Raw genomic sequence first — 15,750 nt, 5'->3', positions numbered from 1 at the left:
TGAGCTCGTTGAGTCTTGTCGTGAGCACCAGAAGGCAGCTTTCCGGTTTCTTTTCCACGCATTCTGTGTGTTGGTGAAGAGAAGGAATTGTCAGAGCATTTGAACAGATGGACACGTGAAACGATGTCCTTTGATGATGGAAGGCTGCGCCTGCCTCAAGGGTTCTGACTATAAAAGACACTTTGCCAAAATTACCACGATAAGCAGTGTTCTTTTGCCTTTCCCAGGATTTTCTGCTCTCTGCCATTGCTCACCAGAGCTGCAGTTCTGTCCGGCCTCCTCTTTCCAGACCATGCGCTGTCTAGTGGTCTCTCACAGCCCCGGCTCTGCCCCCCTGTTTCCATCCTTCTATTAACAATGTATGTCCTCTGCCCCGCCCCCTGTTTTCAGTACTGGGATTTTTGCAAAGTCAGGGCAAACAGTTACTAACAAGCAATACCTCCAGTGCCTGTGTTTTAATTTTCTTATTCTACATTTTCTGGAATTTATGTCTGATTCCTCTTCAGTCTTCCATTTTTCATTCCTTCGTTTACCTATCTGTCCCTTTATCTCTCCTCATCTACCTTATTAACCATTCATCTACATACCCACCAATACATATATATCCACCTACCCACCTATCTAATCTATCCACCCACCCATCCATTCTCCCTCCCTCCCTCCCTCCCTCCCTCCCTCCCTCCCTCCTTCCCTCCCTCCCCTCACCTACCCATCTTTTACACAACAACCCATTCATCCACCCACCTACCTATCTATTCAACCATCTGCCCACCTAGCCAACCATCAACCAATCATCCATTCATCTCATCTATCCAAGCAACCATCTTCTCACCTATCCAAATATCTAATCATCTTTATGAGTGATTTGTCTTTAACAACCTTATATTAACTGTTCCTCGGTTTCTGGTATGACCATAGGCTAACAGGGTAGATGTTTAGGGAGGACATTCAGTGGCTTTAATCGTCTTATGTTCTCTACTTAACCTTAGAACTGGCCAGGTTAGATTTACAATGTCAGAATAGGAGTCGACTTGAAGATGGTTCTGCTTGGTGTGCAGTCATTTCTGCCTAACCACAGTCATTCTAGAGTGTGATGTAACCTGAGTCTGTGGCAACAGAGGCCCTGCCACCATGGCTGGAAAACCCAGGACTCGGGCAAGTGTGAGGCCTCTGTAAGGCCTTTGCTCTGGGTCTAGTCTCTGACCTCCTCTCAGGGAGTTTCAGTGGCAGTCTCTCCTGCGGTCAGGTCACTGGGATTGTGGGTAAGATCTTTCCTGTCGTGATTTTCACTCTGATTAACTTGGCTCTGAGGAACTGCTAACAGCCTCTCAGAGACTTGGTCAGCCTGGGAAAACCAGCTCCTCTCTGGGTCTGAGTTAATCACTGTGTAGCGGCTGATTTGGGGATAAAATACATTCCTTTTCACGTCAGACATATCAGCCCAGTCTCTCCTGGTGCATCTTGGGCTTTCTCAGTTTGGGTATCTCAGCATCACTGGGACAGCCAGCTAAGAGGAGTGTGGTTGGCTTAGGTCTTGATGTGTGAGTTACTTCTGGGCTTGGTGCCACTCAGCTCTGGCTATAATCAAAACCTGCAGCTTAGTGGGACATCCTCTTGTTCCAGATGACTCAGTGTGCTGGGGCAGCTGGTAGAAGTTTTGTTTATAACAGCCCTGCCTACTCACACTGACACTCCAGCTCCCACAAACCACTTCACAGGTGCCCCAAGTTTTGGAGCATATAACATTTTGTCAACTGTTGCTCTTTTTTATTCTGCCTTTAAAAAAACTTACCTAAACAAAATTAAGCTGTGGGAGTCCATTAATAAAAGGTTTCTATAACAAAATTATTGGCACACTGCAAGGGGCTTTGGAGGAGAGCGGGGAGATCAATATTCCCTGGAATAAACTAGCAGGGCAGGCATTACTCGGGGGAAATTTGCTCTTAAGTCTGAAGGGAATATAGATTTGCACCTGGGCAGTCAATGTTAGAGTATGAAGAACTGTGTATTAGAATCAGCAGGCTGGGAATTATTTCAGGAGACTTCAGAGACTCTAAATGTGCTCGAAATAAAAAAAAAAAAAAAGCAAGCAAACAAACAAAAGCTGTAGCCAAATCTTTTCAGAAACTAGGAGCCAATATTTGCACAAATAGGAACCAGAAACTAAAGGATGCAGATCTAACAGATTCAAAGACAGAGGGGTTGGTTCATCTGTGGATGCCTTCAAGGCCACAGAAGTGGTGGTGACGAAGTCTGCCTCTGGGAGGAAGGGAGCGGAGGACGAGGAAGAAAAGCAGCCCGCTACATGGGTGGCTAATGGGAAGCTGTCCCTCTTCTTATGCCTGGATCCTTTTCGTGTCTCTTGGAAACTTCAGAAGAATATGTGAGTGGTTAGGGAGCACAATAGAGCCTGGCCATAAGCAGTTTGATGTAATGGGGGTGCAGTTGGCCCTCTGTCTCTGTCCTGTGAGCCAATTAACCTGCAGGCTGATGCAGTACAGCTGGCAGCTAGTCTGGCTATTGTTGGAGCAGTGCACAGGCCTCGAAACCATTTGCAGATTGTTGAGGTGGAGATCTCTAGGAGGCTCTAGATAGCTCTCGGTGTGAGAGAGCCTGTTCTGTAGCAGCTGTGGCTACAGATTAGTGGGTGTAGCTTCCAGGATCCCAGAGATTTGGACTGGAAGCCCTGGGCATCTCAGGTGATTGGCAAAGAAGGTGAGGAAGAAGAGGGGAAGAGAAAGAGAACTCCCAGGTGAAAAAATAATGTATAAGGCACGTGCAAATACACGTATTTGCATGCCCTGTCACACACTTGTACCTACACACACTCACATGCACACACATTTACCTACATGACATGAACACATACGTACCTACATGCTTACTCACATATATGTACCTACATATGCATGAACACACATATACCTATAGGCCCACTCACACACATGCACCTATATGTGCTCACATGAATGCCTGCACATTTACCTATGTGCACACAAACACACATGTACCTACGTACACACAAACACACATGTACCTACATGTATATGAATACACATGCACCTACAATCTCATGAGTATATAAAATGTATGGGCTGTGGGAGGAACTAGGTGGGAAGGCCAACTACAAAAAAATGATTGTATTTTCCCCTGGTTTACTTGTTTTCTTCCACAGACATCACTGTCTCAAATCTCATCATATCACTAAATATTTGCATGAGCTGCTAGGAAATCTGAAATGTTCGTTTGTGAACTAGGTAACCATTATTGGACATTGTTTGTGAGTGTGTGCAGGTGTGTGTGTGGTGTGTATATGTAGGCCAGCAGACAACCTTGGCTGTCATTCCTTAGGCATTGGTCACCTTGGATTTTTGAGACTGGATATCTCACTTTTTTTTTAAATGCGTATTTTTCGGTTGATTTATTTTATTATTTTATGTGGATGGCATTTTGCCTGCATGTACACACACCACCGTATTTGTGCCTTGTGTTTAAGAAAGGTAGAAGAGGGTCTTAGATCCCCTAGGACTGATGTCACAGATGGTTGTGAGCTGCCACATGGGTGGTGGGAATCAAATCCTGCAAGAATAACAACTGCCCTTAACCCATTGAGCCGTCTTTCCAGCCTGTTTGCTCACTTTTAACCTGACACTCTCAGATTTAGCTGGGCTGTCTGTCTGTCTGTCCAGCACACCATAGGAATCTGCCTATCTCTTCCTCCTCAGCACGCACCACTACATGTGGCTTTTAATGTAAATGCTGGGGAGCAGACTCAAATTCTTATACTTGGGCAGCCAGCACCTCGCAGACTTAACGTTAGCACCCAGAGAAGCTTTGAACATGAAAATGATTGACAACCTAAATCCCTGCAACTTCTCTAGCAAGGAGCAGGCAGGAGCGGCTGCCAGTAAGCGCCTTTCTCTGGGTGAGACCGGTATGGGGAACTCAAACATAGTTCTTTGTTCTCCCTTGTGTTTTCTGAATCTACAAAAGAGGGTATTTTCCTTGACTATAAAACAATAAATGCTAATAAAAAAAACAATGAAACAAAAGCACAGCTCTGAGTGGAGCCCCAAGGGCTGGGGCGAATAGGAGGGGTCACTGTGGCTCTGACAGGGCTCTAGCAAGGCACATCAAGTGGCCCGTACTGGTGCCTCTCAAGGCTGCCTACAACCTGCAATCCAGTCCTTTCAGCACTAGCCATCCCAGAGGGTCATGCTCCTGTCTCAGCAGGACAGCTTCCTTTGGGGACTGAGGGAAGTGTGTCTGCAGATGACTAAGTGGACCAGTGCTTTAGGGCGTCCTTGCTTTGTGCAGGAAGTGGATTTAAAACAATAATAAAAAAAAGAGCAACAAGCACAAACTTTAACCCCCAAACCATTTTCTGTGTGCCAGGGAGTTTCCGTCGAATAAAAGACTCCTTCTGTGAGGCCCTGGATAAAAAGAATAATCCCTCTTCTGTTTGTCTTTGGCATAAATGTGGAGTTTTTCACTTGGGTGGTTTGGGGTTCTATGAGAAACATGACAAGGAAAAGGCATCCTGGAACCTCTGGCCAGGGTCGGATCCTGCACTGGGAGGGCAACCTGGATGAGCTCTGGTCTAAGCCCGGGTCCTAGAGTTTACACACAGGCACTGGTACTCCAGTCCTTTACATGTGTGTTCACATGCTGCGTGTCTTCATATGAGGCCTTCCTCAGCAAGATGGCTCAGTGGATAAATCTCTCGTCACACAGGCACAGGAACATGTGCTCAGATTCCTAGAACATGTGTGAATCTGGACACCGTAGGACATGTGTCTGCCATTCCAGCGCTCCCACAAATAGGAGGCAGAGGCAGGAGGATCCCCAGAAGCTTGCTAGCCAGTTCACCTCACTCTCCACAGGTAACAGTGAGGAGACCCTGTCTCAAGCAAGGCAGACAATGAGGACTGACTTTCTGATGTGTGTGCTCTATGGCATGTGTGCATCTGTGCACACACACGTGCACACATACACACACGCAGGCTCAGAGAGACACACATCCACACATACAGTGAACTACCATGGTTGGTGCTGGGTGTGGTTGTATACGTCTGTAATTCTAGCTCTTGGGGAGTGGGCACTAAAGAATCAGGAGTTCAAGGTAACCCTCAGCCACATCAAAAGATTTCAAGATCACCCTGAGCTACATGAGGCTTTATCTCAAAACGTTAAATAAATACACTCAAATGAAAAAAAAATCAGAAAACTGCCCATCGTCTCCCTAGTAGTACAAACAAAATCCACGCATATTGTAGACAGACTGCATCAAGGAGCCAAGCCGTGGCTCCTGTCACGTTGTTTTTCAGGTTTATGGGAAGTAAAGACGTTCCTTCACACAAGGAGGGCACTCCTGGGGGAGGCACTTAGCTCTTATTGGATGGCTTGTGTGGGGGAGGGGAGGTTCCTGTCACTCTAAGATCTCATTTTACAGCAGGTTTTATTTCCTGGGGACAGTCTCTGCTCCTTGACTGCTATTAGCAAACCTTACTGTGTATATTTCATAATGTGTGGAATGTCCCAGCAGATCCACAGGGATCAGTAAAGCCTGGCAGAGAAACTGTGGCTGCAGCAGACAGAGAAATGCCCGGCAAATGCTCTGGGCTCCCACAATCACCATGATCGGTGCCGCTCTTTTGCAATAACAGTGGTTGTAAGAAGGGATTTTCCTGCAGCAGAATGAGTTCTATTCTACTTGTGGCGGGCTGTGTGTTGGGGGTGTAGACATAGATAGAGTGTTGGGGCAAAGGGAGATGAGCAAAGGAGGGGGTGTGATTATTGTGTAGGGAAGAATTGCCCAGGGGATGGGGGAGGGAGGTAGATGCAGAGCCCTGGCTTCAGAAACACAAGCTGTAACTCTTTTACTTAGCGGTGATGTGTGCCCACTGGCAAGTTCCTCAGTTTGTCCGACACCCAGTTCCACCATGTATAAGTTGGCTCAGTTGGTAAAACTCTTGCTGGGCAAGCAGAAGAGGATGAGTTTGAGCCTTAGAAGCCATGAGAGAAAGCTAGGCATGGTAGTGTGTGTCTGCAATATCAGTGCTGTGGAGGCAGAGACATAAGGCTAGCAGGGGCTCACTGGTCAGCTAGTCTACAGTGAGTTCCATGCCAGGGAGAGACCTGTTTCACAACCAACAAGGAAGATGGCACCTGAGAAGGATTCCTGAAGTTCACCTCTGACCTACACAGACACACACACATAGACACATACAGACATATACAAGCACGTGTCTTTACAAGCATGTGCGAGTGTGTGTGTGAGACAGCTTAGTTAATGGTGCTTGCTGCCAAGCCTGATGACCTGAGTTCTGTCCCAGGGACCCAGGTGGTGGAAGGAAAGAACTGTCTCCTACATGCTGTCCTTGGATCTCCACACTTGAGCAGTGACACACAGGCACACTCACAGCATTAAATAAATATAATAAAAATACAATAAAACAAAGTGGGGCTAGTTATACCTTCCTCCAAGGGTCCATAGGAAATGCCATTAACTATAATCTAAGTGGTTCCATATATATCAGAGTTAACTCCATGCTACCGAGCCCACCTGAGATCCTGGGCCTCAGATCACTTATAGAATCACAGCTGACGTTGACCAACACTAGGGGAACAAGATCAGATACTCAAATAACTGTGACAGAGTAATTAGCGCACAGGCATAGCTTAGTGGTAGAGTGCTTACCTTGCAAGTTCAAGGCGCTGGGTTCAATCCCACTGCCATAGGAAACCTTCCTTAGTGATACAACCAGACAAAAAGCTGCCACAGGGGCAAAGTAGATGGCCCAACGGGGGATGTGCTTCTTGTACAAGCACGAGGACCTGTTTGCTGGTCTCCAGAGTCTACTTTTGTGTCTGGAACTCTAATGCTGAGAGGGAGGAGACAGGAAGGTCCCTAGGGCTCACTGGCCAGCCAGTCTCATCCACATCACAAAGGCAAGCTTCCAATTCAGTGAGAAATGCTGCTTGAAATAAGGTGGGCAGTGATATAGAAGGACACCTAATATCAACCTCAGGCTTCCAATGTATATCTATGGGCTCACATACTTGCACACACATGAACACACTCTTACACATACATATACACCCCCATGAGCGAGACACAGGTCAAATAACTGATTTTTCTACCCCAAATGGTTTGTGCCTTATTTCCAGGGGTAAGGCTTGGCTATAGGCATTTTTTAATTTCCCATTTTTTTCCCTGGGGAATTCAATGATACAGCCATAATTACACAACAGGTGTAGCTGTTGGTGACAATAAGCTGGAAAAAGAGAGAGCAATGATTCCAGTTCATCTAGAAACGCATCTTATGAAACAATCAGATTTGTTTTCTGAGGACTTTTCATCTTATCTCATAATTTCATCCTCAAGCTGGAAAATAATGAAAACATCTGTTCTCCCTCTTTATCCAGTCAGCATCTTCATCTGCATAAATATATTAACATACATGTTGCTAGGAGACCAAGAAATATAGCTACAATTTTTTGGCTGTTGTCAGGGAATTATTTGCACATCTGTTGTTAATTTTGTGTGTGTGTGTGTCTGTGCATGTTTTGTATATGTGAAGATAAATGTCTGCATGTGTAGGAAACTTCAAGTATCATTCCCCTCTCTACCTTATTTTTTTTTTTAGGAACCAGAAATTTTATTTAATCCACCTTCCTTTGTTAACACTATAAAAACTATAAACCAAATTAATCTCTTTGTGACCCAGGCTTGTGATAGGCACCATCAGTAACCAAACAGTGGCAGACCTTAGCCCATTTGTTTTTTTCCAGCCCCTTTTAATCTCTAGCTGTCACCTGTCCCTTCTTGGTTAATTATCTCTTAATCTATTCTAGCCCCTGTGAAATGGGGACCAAAAGTACCAACCTCGGTATTCTGAGATTTAAAGAGACGGCCCAATGGTAATTAAGCCAAGCTCTGAAGAACCTTCCGGCTCCAATGGTTCCCACTCTCTGATAGAGCTCCTTCTCCGGTCCTGGGCTGAGAAACCAACCACACAGATCTAAAGACCAAGTGAGGGCCTGGATGGTAAAGTCTGTGGGCTCGTGACCACCACTAGCCACATCCACTGTCAGGGCTTCCAAGGTTCATGTCCCCCGCAGATGGCTCTTGACTGGAGACTCTCAGTTCCCCTCATCACACCTGGAACCGTATGAAGGGCACAACAGAGGCCAAAGACAGAGTACCCAGCCCCAGTGGGACAAACATTGGTGAAATAACTGCGAATTGGTGACATGTGCTCTTGGGAAACAGGCAGGGCCTGGAACAAGGGTGGCAGCTGGAAGGTGAAGGGCAGTCCTGGTTCTCAGTATCAGTATTGATCATCCTTGAAGGGGCCATCAATGGGCATGCCCAAATGCTGGGCCTGCTTCTCAGTCAGCTTGGTCAGCTTCACATTCAGCTTGCCCAAGTGGGCTTCGGCCACTGCCTCATCCAGCTTCTCAGGCAAGAAGTGAACTCCAATGGGGTATTTATCTGGGTGGGTTCACAGCTCAATCTGTGCCATCACCTGGTTTGTGAAGGAGTTGCTCATCAGGAAGCTGGGATGGCCCATGGCACAACCCAGGTTGACCAGTTGGCCTTCAGCCAGCAGGATGATTCGGCGCCCATTCTTCAGCCAATAGTGGTCCACCTGGGGCTTGATGTTCACCTTCTCCACAACGTTCTCATTGAGCCACTTCATATGGAAGTGTCCAGTGTTACACACAATGGCATCATCCTTCATCTGCTCAAAGTACGGGCCAAGGATGATGTCAACACAGCCTGTGGTGGTGACAAAGATGCTGCCTCCTTACAGACCTCATCCATGGTGGCCACCTCATAACCCGCCATGGCAGCTTACAGTGCATTGATGGGGTCAATTTCAGTGATGATGACTTGGGCCCCCAAACTCCTCAGGGCCTGGGCACAGCCCTTGCCCACGTCACCATAGCCTGCTACCACTGCCACCTTGCCCGCAATCATCACATCTGCGGCCCGTTTGATGCCATCTATGAGGAACTCCCGGCAGCCATGGAGGTTGTCAAACTTGCTCTTGGTGACAGAATCGTTGACACTGATGGCAGGTACCTTTAGTATCCCATTGGCCATCATCTTGTAGAGGGTGTGGACCCCAGTTGTAGTCTCCTCAGAGATGCCTCAGATGCCTGACAGAAGATGCAGGTATTTGGTGTGGATGAGGTTGGTCAGTTCACTGTCATCGTTCAGAATCATGTTGAGGGGGTCATCTTTGAAGTGCAGTGTCTGCTCAGTGCACTACAGTTACTCTTCATCTGTTTCACCCTTCCAGGCAAACACTGAAATGCCAGCCTTGGCAATGGCAGCTGCTGCGTGGTCCTGAGTGGAGAAGACCACCGCACCTCAGTACCCAGGACCACGAGAGTCTCAATGAGGACAGCAGTCTCCACAGTCATGTGCAGGCAGCCAGAAATGCGGGCACCCTGTGGGCACCCCGTCAGTAGCTTGGACACTGAGTACATCTCCCGCATGTGCATCAAACCTGGCATCTCGTTCTCAGTTATGTCCAGGGCCTTTCGTCCCCAGGCAGTCAGTCCAATTTCTGTGATTTTGTAGGGCAGTTTATCAGATACACTGGTGGCGCTTCCGCTAGGAGTGGTGAACTCAGTGAAGGGCTGGACGGTGCGGGGCAGGGCTGTCAACATTATTTTTGAGACAGGGTTTCTCACTGGCCTGGAATTCACCAAGTGTGGGTAGGCTTGCTGGCCACCAAGCCACAGTGAGGCTATGTCTAGCACAAGATTACAAGTACACACTCCCATGCCTGGATTTTTCACATGGGTTCTGGGGATCCAACTCGGGTCCTGATGGGCACTTGTTCACCTGCGCTGTCTCCCCAGCCTCTCAGATGTCTTATTCTTCAGCTTCATGGCTAAGTGGGGAACACCTGGCCACTTTATTTTATGATAAACTGGAAAGGTGACATGGTGCTCTCAGGCTCTGTTGATGGAGGCATCCTCTACCATCAGGAAGACGGTGATTGAGAGCTGAGGAGGCAGGGCTAGCCTTTGCTATTTTGCAGAGGAGTAAAGAGAGGATTAAGTATCCGAGGTTCCTCACCTGCATGTTTTATAGATATTTACTTTTTTGTATGAAATATTTATCTGAACTATGGCACAGAAGCCTTTTGCTGTTGTGGTACACAGATGTGGAGGGAATGGGGGTGGAGTCCCAATGTGGGTGGAGACTTCCCTTGGTGGCAGGAATGCTTGGGGGCATGGGGGTCAAAGCCAATATAGGGGACAAAGTTATCTCTCTAAGTTCTCTTGTTTCTCATTCTATGCTGGAGAAGGGGGTGGTTGACCACATCCTTCAAAGCGGTGCCTGTAAGCTGCCTGAGGAACTGAGGGTGGGTGGAGCCTGGGAAAGGTATTTCCCTGGGTTTGTGAGCCCTGCTTTTGGGTTCTCAGGGTGGTTCATCTCCCAGACTGGCTGCAGACCCGACCTCCTCCAACCAAACCCTCTCAGGGTGGTTCATCTCCCAGACTGGCTGCAGACCCGACTCCTCCAACCAAACCCTCTAACTTGCTCCAGGTGATTTCCTTGGTACTTCAAAAGGGAACTTAGAGAAACTGCCCACATCACCTTTACATCTGAGCTGTTGCAGTTTCAGTCTGGTGTACAGAGTTTATCTTGTTTCCCCTCACCCCTCCCACTTTCTCGAGGCAGAATCCTTCTCAAGTGCTCCAGTCCGTCTTCTTTGAACCACTACATGTTATCAGAGAAAGACCTTAACTTCTGATCCTCCTGCCTCTACGTCCAGGACCTGGGGTTCCGGGCGTGCGCCATCACGCTCAGTGTTTGTGATACTGGGACTGGAACTCAGGGCTTCATGCACGCTGGGTGAGCATGCTGCCGACTGTGCTGCATTCCTAGCTCCACGCCCACCTTTTTGTTTCTAAATTTACTTGTCTTTCTAGATCTATTTTCTTGACAGCTTGGCACATGGTACTTGACACCTGGAATCTTCCTAATGATTCCCCTGGATGGTGTGCAGCTCAGCATCCAGATGGCCAGGATTGGCTATCAGCTGCCAACTCAGGTCTGACTGGGCGTGGCCAGCTTAACCAGTTTGCCCATGCATTGGCCAGCTGAATTTGAATAGTTTCTTTTGAAATTTTAAGAAATATAGATACAAGGCTTAGGGCATGACTTAGTTGGTAATGTACATCGCTTGCCTTACCTGTGTGAAGCCTTCGGTTGTCTGCCCAGAACTATATAAACCAGGTATGGTGGCATATGGCTGTACTCCCGGATGCGATTAAATGCCTTTTCTCTTGGGAAGTGAAAGCAGGAAGGTCAGAAGTTCAGGGTTATTATCAACTACACAGTAAGTTAAAGTCAGTCTGGCTGGGTTCCATGAGACTGTGCCACACACACACACAAAAACACATATGAAAATAAAATAATTTACAATTATAGTTGCCATACATAAATGTGATTTCCATTTTGGTGAATATACTTAAAGTTCTTTCATGTTCAGTATTATATATATTTACCATATTTACACATACATAACTTGTAAAATCTTTTTATGTTAGTGTTATATACATTTACCATATCTATACATATATACTTGAAAAATCTTTCCCTCAGAGATATGTATGTACAGATATTTTGTTTTTGTACTGTACATGCATTTACAGCACACGACAGTGTTACACTAATGGGCATATCCTTGCCAGGCCAGTTGTTAATGAACAACTTTTAGATGATTGTGCTATTTAATGTATTTAGTCATATATGTTATCTGACTGTATTCTAATGGACCTACTATAAGTTGAAATATTTACTTTAAGGATACATTTAATACACACAGGCTATGGAACTTTATAGCTCAGCTTGGCCCACCTTAGGCATGCTCAAAACACTGACAGCAGCCAGCCTGGCGAAGCCATTTGACATATCCTCCTTTATAACAGTAGTATTGAATAGCACGTGCAAATGATAGAACATGCTACTGAAGGCAAAAGCTGGGATGGTTGCCTGGGCATGCGTTCACACATAGTTGTTAAGACAAACCATTGTAAGTTGGCCACTGTACAAGTTCTTATTTTTTGGCTTTTATGTTGTTTCTATTTTTCTGTCAGAAGCAGGCCTATGATATAACTTGCCTTAGGGCTGAATATCCAGGTACAGCGGTGATCATATTTTAGATTAAATTCCACGGGGTGGGGTCAGTTATTGGCTTTTCTACAGCACAGAAGCACAAAGAGTGTAAGTGGGCAATTTATTGAAATGGTGGACAGTTATTTTAAGATTTATATGGGGGAAAGAAAATTTCAGGGAATCTTCTAATATGACCAGTTGAAGATAGCCAAAACTCAATAAACACGGCTGGGGAGACTGTCTGTTGGTAAAGAGCTTTCTTAGAAGTGTGAGTTCCTGACTTTGATTCCCCAAACCCAAGGACAAGCACCAAGTATGGTGGTGCATGCTTGTAATCCTAGTGTCAGAGAGCTGGAGACAAGAGGATCTCTGGGCTCACAAGTAGGCATCCTGGCCTAGGAGGTGGGCTTCTGGTCAACGAGCGACTCTGTCTTAAAGCAGGTGGCAAGTGTATCTTAGGGTCACTCCTGAAGTGGAGGTTCTTCTCTGGTTTCCATTTACATACACATACGTATGTGTACTTCAGCACATCCATGCAAACAAATACTCCTGTACACATACATGCACATGGGCACTAAATAGTAAATTGAGGCTCTATATAGTTTTAAAGCAAATTATACAAAACTAATTCCTCCTTGATGACAGAAACTAGCTTTATTTTGCTTTTGAACTTTTAGTGACGGGGGGGGGGCAGGTGAAAGGCACATTGTGGAATCAGGCAAGCACAGATTGTTTCCTTCTGTATAGTCTTGAGTGTATGGTTGGAAGGAGAAGGAAGTTACTTATTCTAGAGGCAAGAACTAGAAGACTTGATGCTTGACTATGAATTAGCCATATTTTCAGTTATGATTCCATCTGCTGTTCTGTGATTTCAACATTATAGCCTAAGACCCATGAATTCAAGAAGTCACTAGCTTAAAAAAACAAAAAACAAAAACAAACAAACAAAAAAAAACAAAAGCAGAATTGAAATTCAGCCAAAGTAATGTTGAACTCTGGCCCTAATAATTTTTCCATCAGAATAGTTTTCCTGAACATTTCTCCAACTTGGACAAGTGTTTCCTATTTTTATACCTCTTTATGGTACTAATATAGTATATACATTGGATGATTAGATCTCTGGGATTTTTAACTAAAATGGATAAAATTAATTACTAATTAGCCTGGCTCTTTGACTCATAGATCTCAACCCTCTGCAGGGAGGTTTGAAGAAGTTTGTAGTAGCTCTCAAATTTCTCCTTATGCTTCCTCCAAGTACATACACATATTTTTAAATTGTTAAAATTTTAAAACTTAAGTTGTCCTACCTCCTCATCAATGCATAATAGGTCAATGAGAGACCCTGCCTCAAAGGACGTAGGTGATGTACATGCCTCCCTCCCTCTCTTGGGCGAATTTTCAGGAAACTTAATGTGAGGGCAGTGGTAGACTTGTGGCCAGGGACAACCGACAAGCCTGCTGTGAGCCCACTCTGCCATCTTCTGAGTGAAGGAGCTTGTGTTGGCCATTTAGTTCCTCTGAGCTTCCATTTCTCTATCAATAACATGAATATCACATTACTGTGTTTGAAAAATGAAGCAGACTAAGACCATCAGGTGAATTTCACAGAAAGGACCTTGGGAAGCTCACAGAACGGAAGACAGAACTGAACATTGGAGCTTGTGTCAAGACTGGATCATGGATTCTGCCAGTGAAAGTTAACATTGAACACCCCAAACTTGTCTCTCTTAGCAGGTTCCTGGGAAGAGGGATCCAATTGGCTGGGGATGAGTCAAATGTCTTCCTCTGCGTGCCCTCCTCCTCAGAAGAGTGCCACTAGACACTCTGATTGGCAGTTCTAATAGAGTCACAAGAAATAAGGAAATGACATCTCTTTAACACAGAGAAATGTACCAGGTGAGTATCCAGAGTCTTTCTAGGCTTATGGGATGTCCTGAACAGCAGCCACTGTGGCTTTGATGGTTCTCAGCTGTTAAACCCCAAATAAGCCACTGTTAGTGTGGGAACAAGGGTAAAGATTACAAGACTTACAACAAAACAAAAACAGCAACAACAACAACAACAAAGCTCCAGAGCTGTCTCTTTTTACCACATTTTTCTAAAGTGCAATTTTCCTGGGAGTCTTTCTTCAACAGACTGTACCAGAATTCCCATGGGAGGTGGGTCTCTGCCCCTTTAACAAACTTCACCCGCATTTAAAGTATTTGAGTTCTTGAATCTCCCTACTTAGAAGCATTTGGGAATGAGAGATATTTCTCTCCTGCCTAGCTCTAAAGGGAATGTGTTTGGGTTTTGTGCAAGGTGAACTGGTTTAAGTTCGGAGTTCAAGGGAGACACTGAAACGAACTGACTTTTTGGGTAAGAGATTAATTAGGTCAGCTATAAATAACATAGACAGCCAGACAGCACCATGCTGGGGGCTCTCAGGGGAGTTCAGGCCTCAAGGCAGAGTAAGGGGGTGCTTCTTGTAGATTTCAGAGGGGAGACGATCTATACCATGTGATTGATTGCAAGTAGATGCTTGCAATCTGGCTGTCTCAGATGTATCAAGTACATATCCATGAACCCCAAATACATCCTTTCAGCTCCTGGGCTGCAGGAGTGGGTGAGGAAATGGAGTCTTACATTGCCAGGAAGGGAGGAGGGAATCTTGCTGAGATGGTTCAGTGGGTAATAGTGCTTGCTATAAGAGTCTGGCAACCCAAGTTCAATGCCAAGTGAGGTGGTTTAGAGGGGAGATGTCTCTCCCATAGGCTCACATATTTGAATACTTGATCCAGGGTTGGCGGTGCTGTTTGGGGGAGGTTGTGGAACCCTTAGGAGGTAGAGACCTGCCGAAGGCAGGGCATCACAGGGGGCAGGCTTTCAGGGTTCATAACTTCACACCACTCTCAGATCACCCTGCCTCAGGTTTCCAGACGCCTGCTGCCATGCTGTCCTTGCCACTATGGAGTCTCCCTCTGGAGCCCTAAACCCGAGTAAATCCTTTCTTCCTTTGGCCGCCTTGGTCATGGTGTTTTTATCAGAGCGACAGAAACGCATCTAATCCACCATGGAAAGGTGGAAGGAGAGAACCAATTCTCCAAATTTAATCTCTTATCTCCAGATGCACACACGCGTGTGTACCCCCACATTATGCACACGAAACAGTAAGTTTATTGCAAGGAAAGATAGTAATATCTGGGTCCTGTCCTAGACAGCCCACTGTGACTATTTCCCACCACCAATCAGATGCCAGTGTGTGCCAGCCTGAGAAGGATGGCTGGAGGATGAGGGGTGGAGAGTCTAATCTAGCCTGTGCCCTAACTCACAGATTCAACCAGTTTGGCTATGTGTCTAGTGAGCCCCAGAGATCCTCTTCTCTCTTTTCCAAAGCCAGGATAGTAAGCCCTTCTAGTTTCTTTCATTCTGTCTCTGTGATAAAAACACTCTGACCAAAAGCAACTTAGGGGAGAAAAGGATTTATTTATCTTATACTTCCAGGTTGTAGTTCATCACTGAGGGAAGTCAGATAGGAACTCAGGTTAGGAACTTGAATTGAAATCATAGGGGGAGACTGCTTGTTGGCTGGCTGGACGACTTTTGTCTAACTGCCTTTCTTA

General features: G+C 45.8%; 1 pseudogene; it reads right to left on the bottom strand.

Annotated features, from left to right (window-relative positions):
- Positions 1 to 8,333: 8,333 nt before the first annotated feature.
- Positions 8,334 to 9,836, bottom strand: LOC126504987 (adenosylhomocysteinase-like; annotated as a pseudogene).
- Positions 9,837 to 15,750: the final 5,914 nt, after the last annotated feature.

This window comes from Alexandromys fortis, unplaced genomic scaffold, assembly GCF_014885135.2.
Source record: "Alexandromys fortis isolate MF-2015 unplaced genomic scaffold, M_Fortis_MF-2015_v1.1 scaffold_58, whole genome shotgun sequence".
Lineage (NCBI taxonomy): Eukaryota > Metazoa > Chordata > Mammalia > Rodentia > Cricetidae > Alexandromys > Alexandromys fortis.
This window is presented reverse-complemented; position numbering and strand designations above follow the sequence as displayed.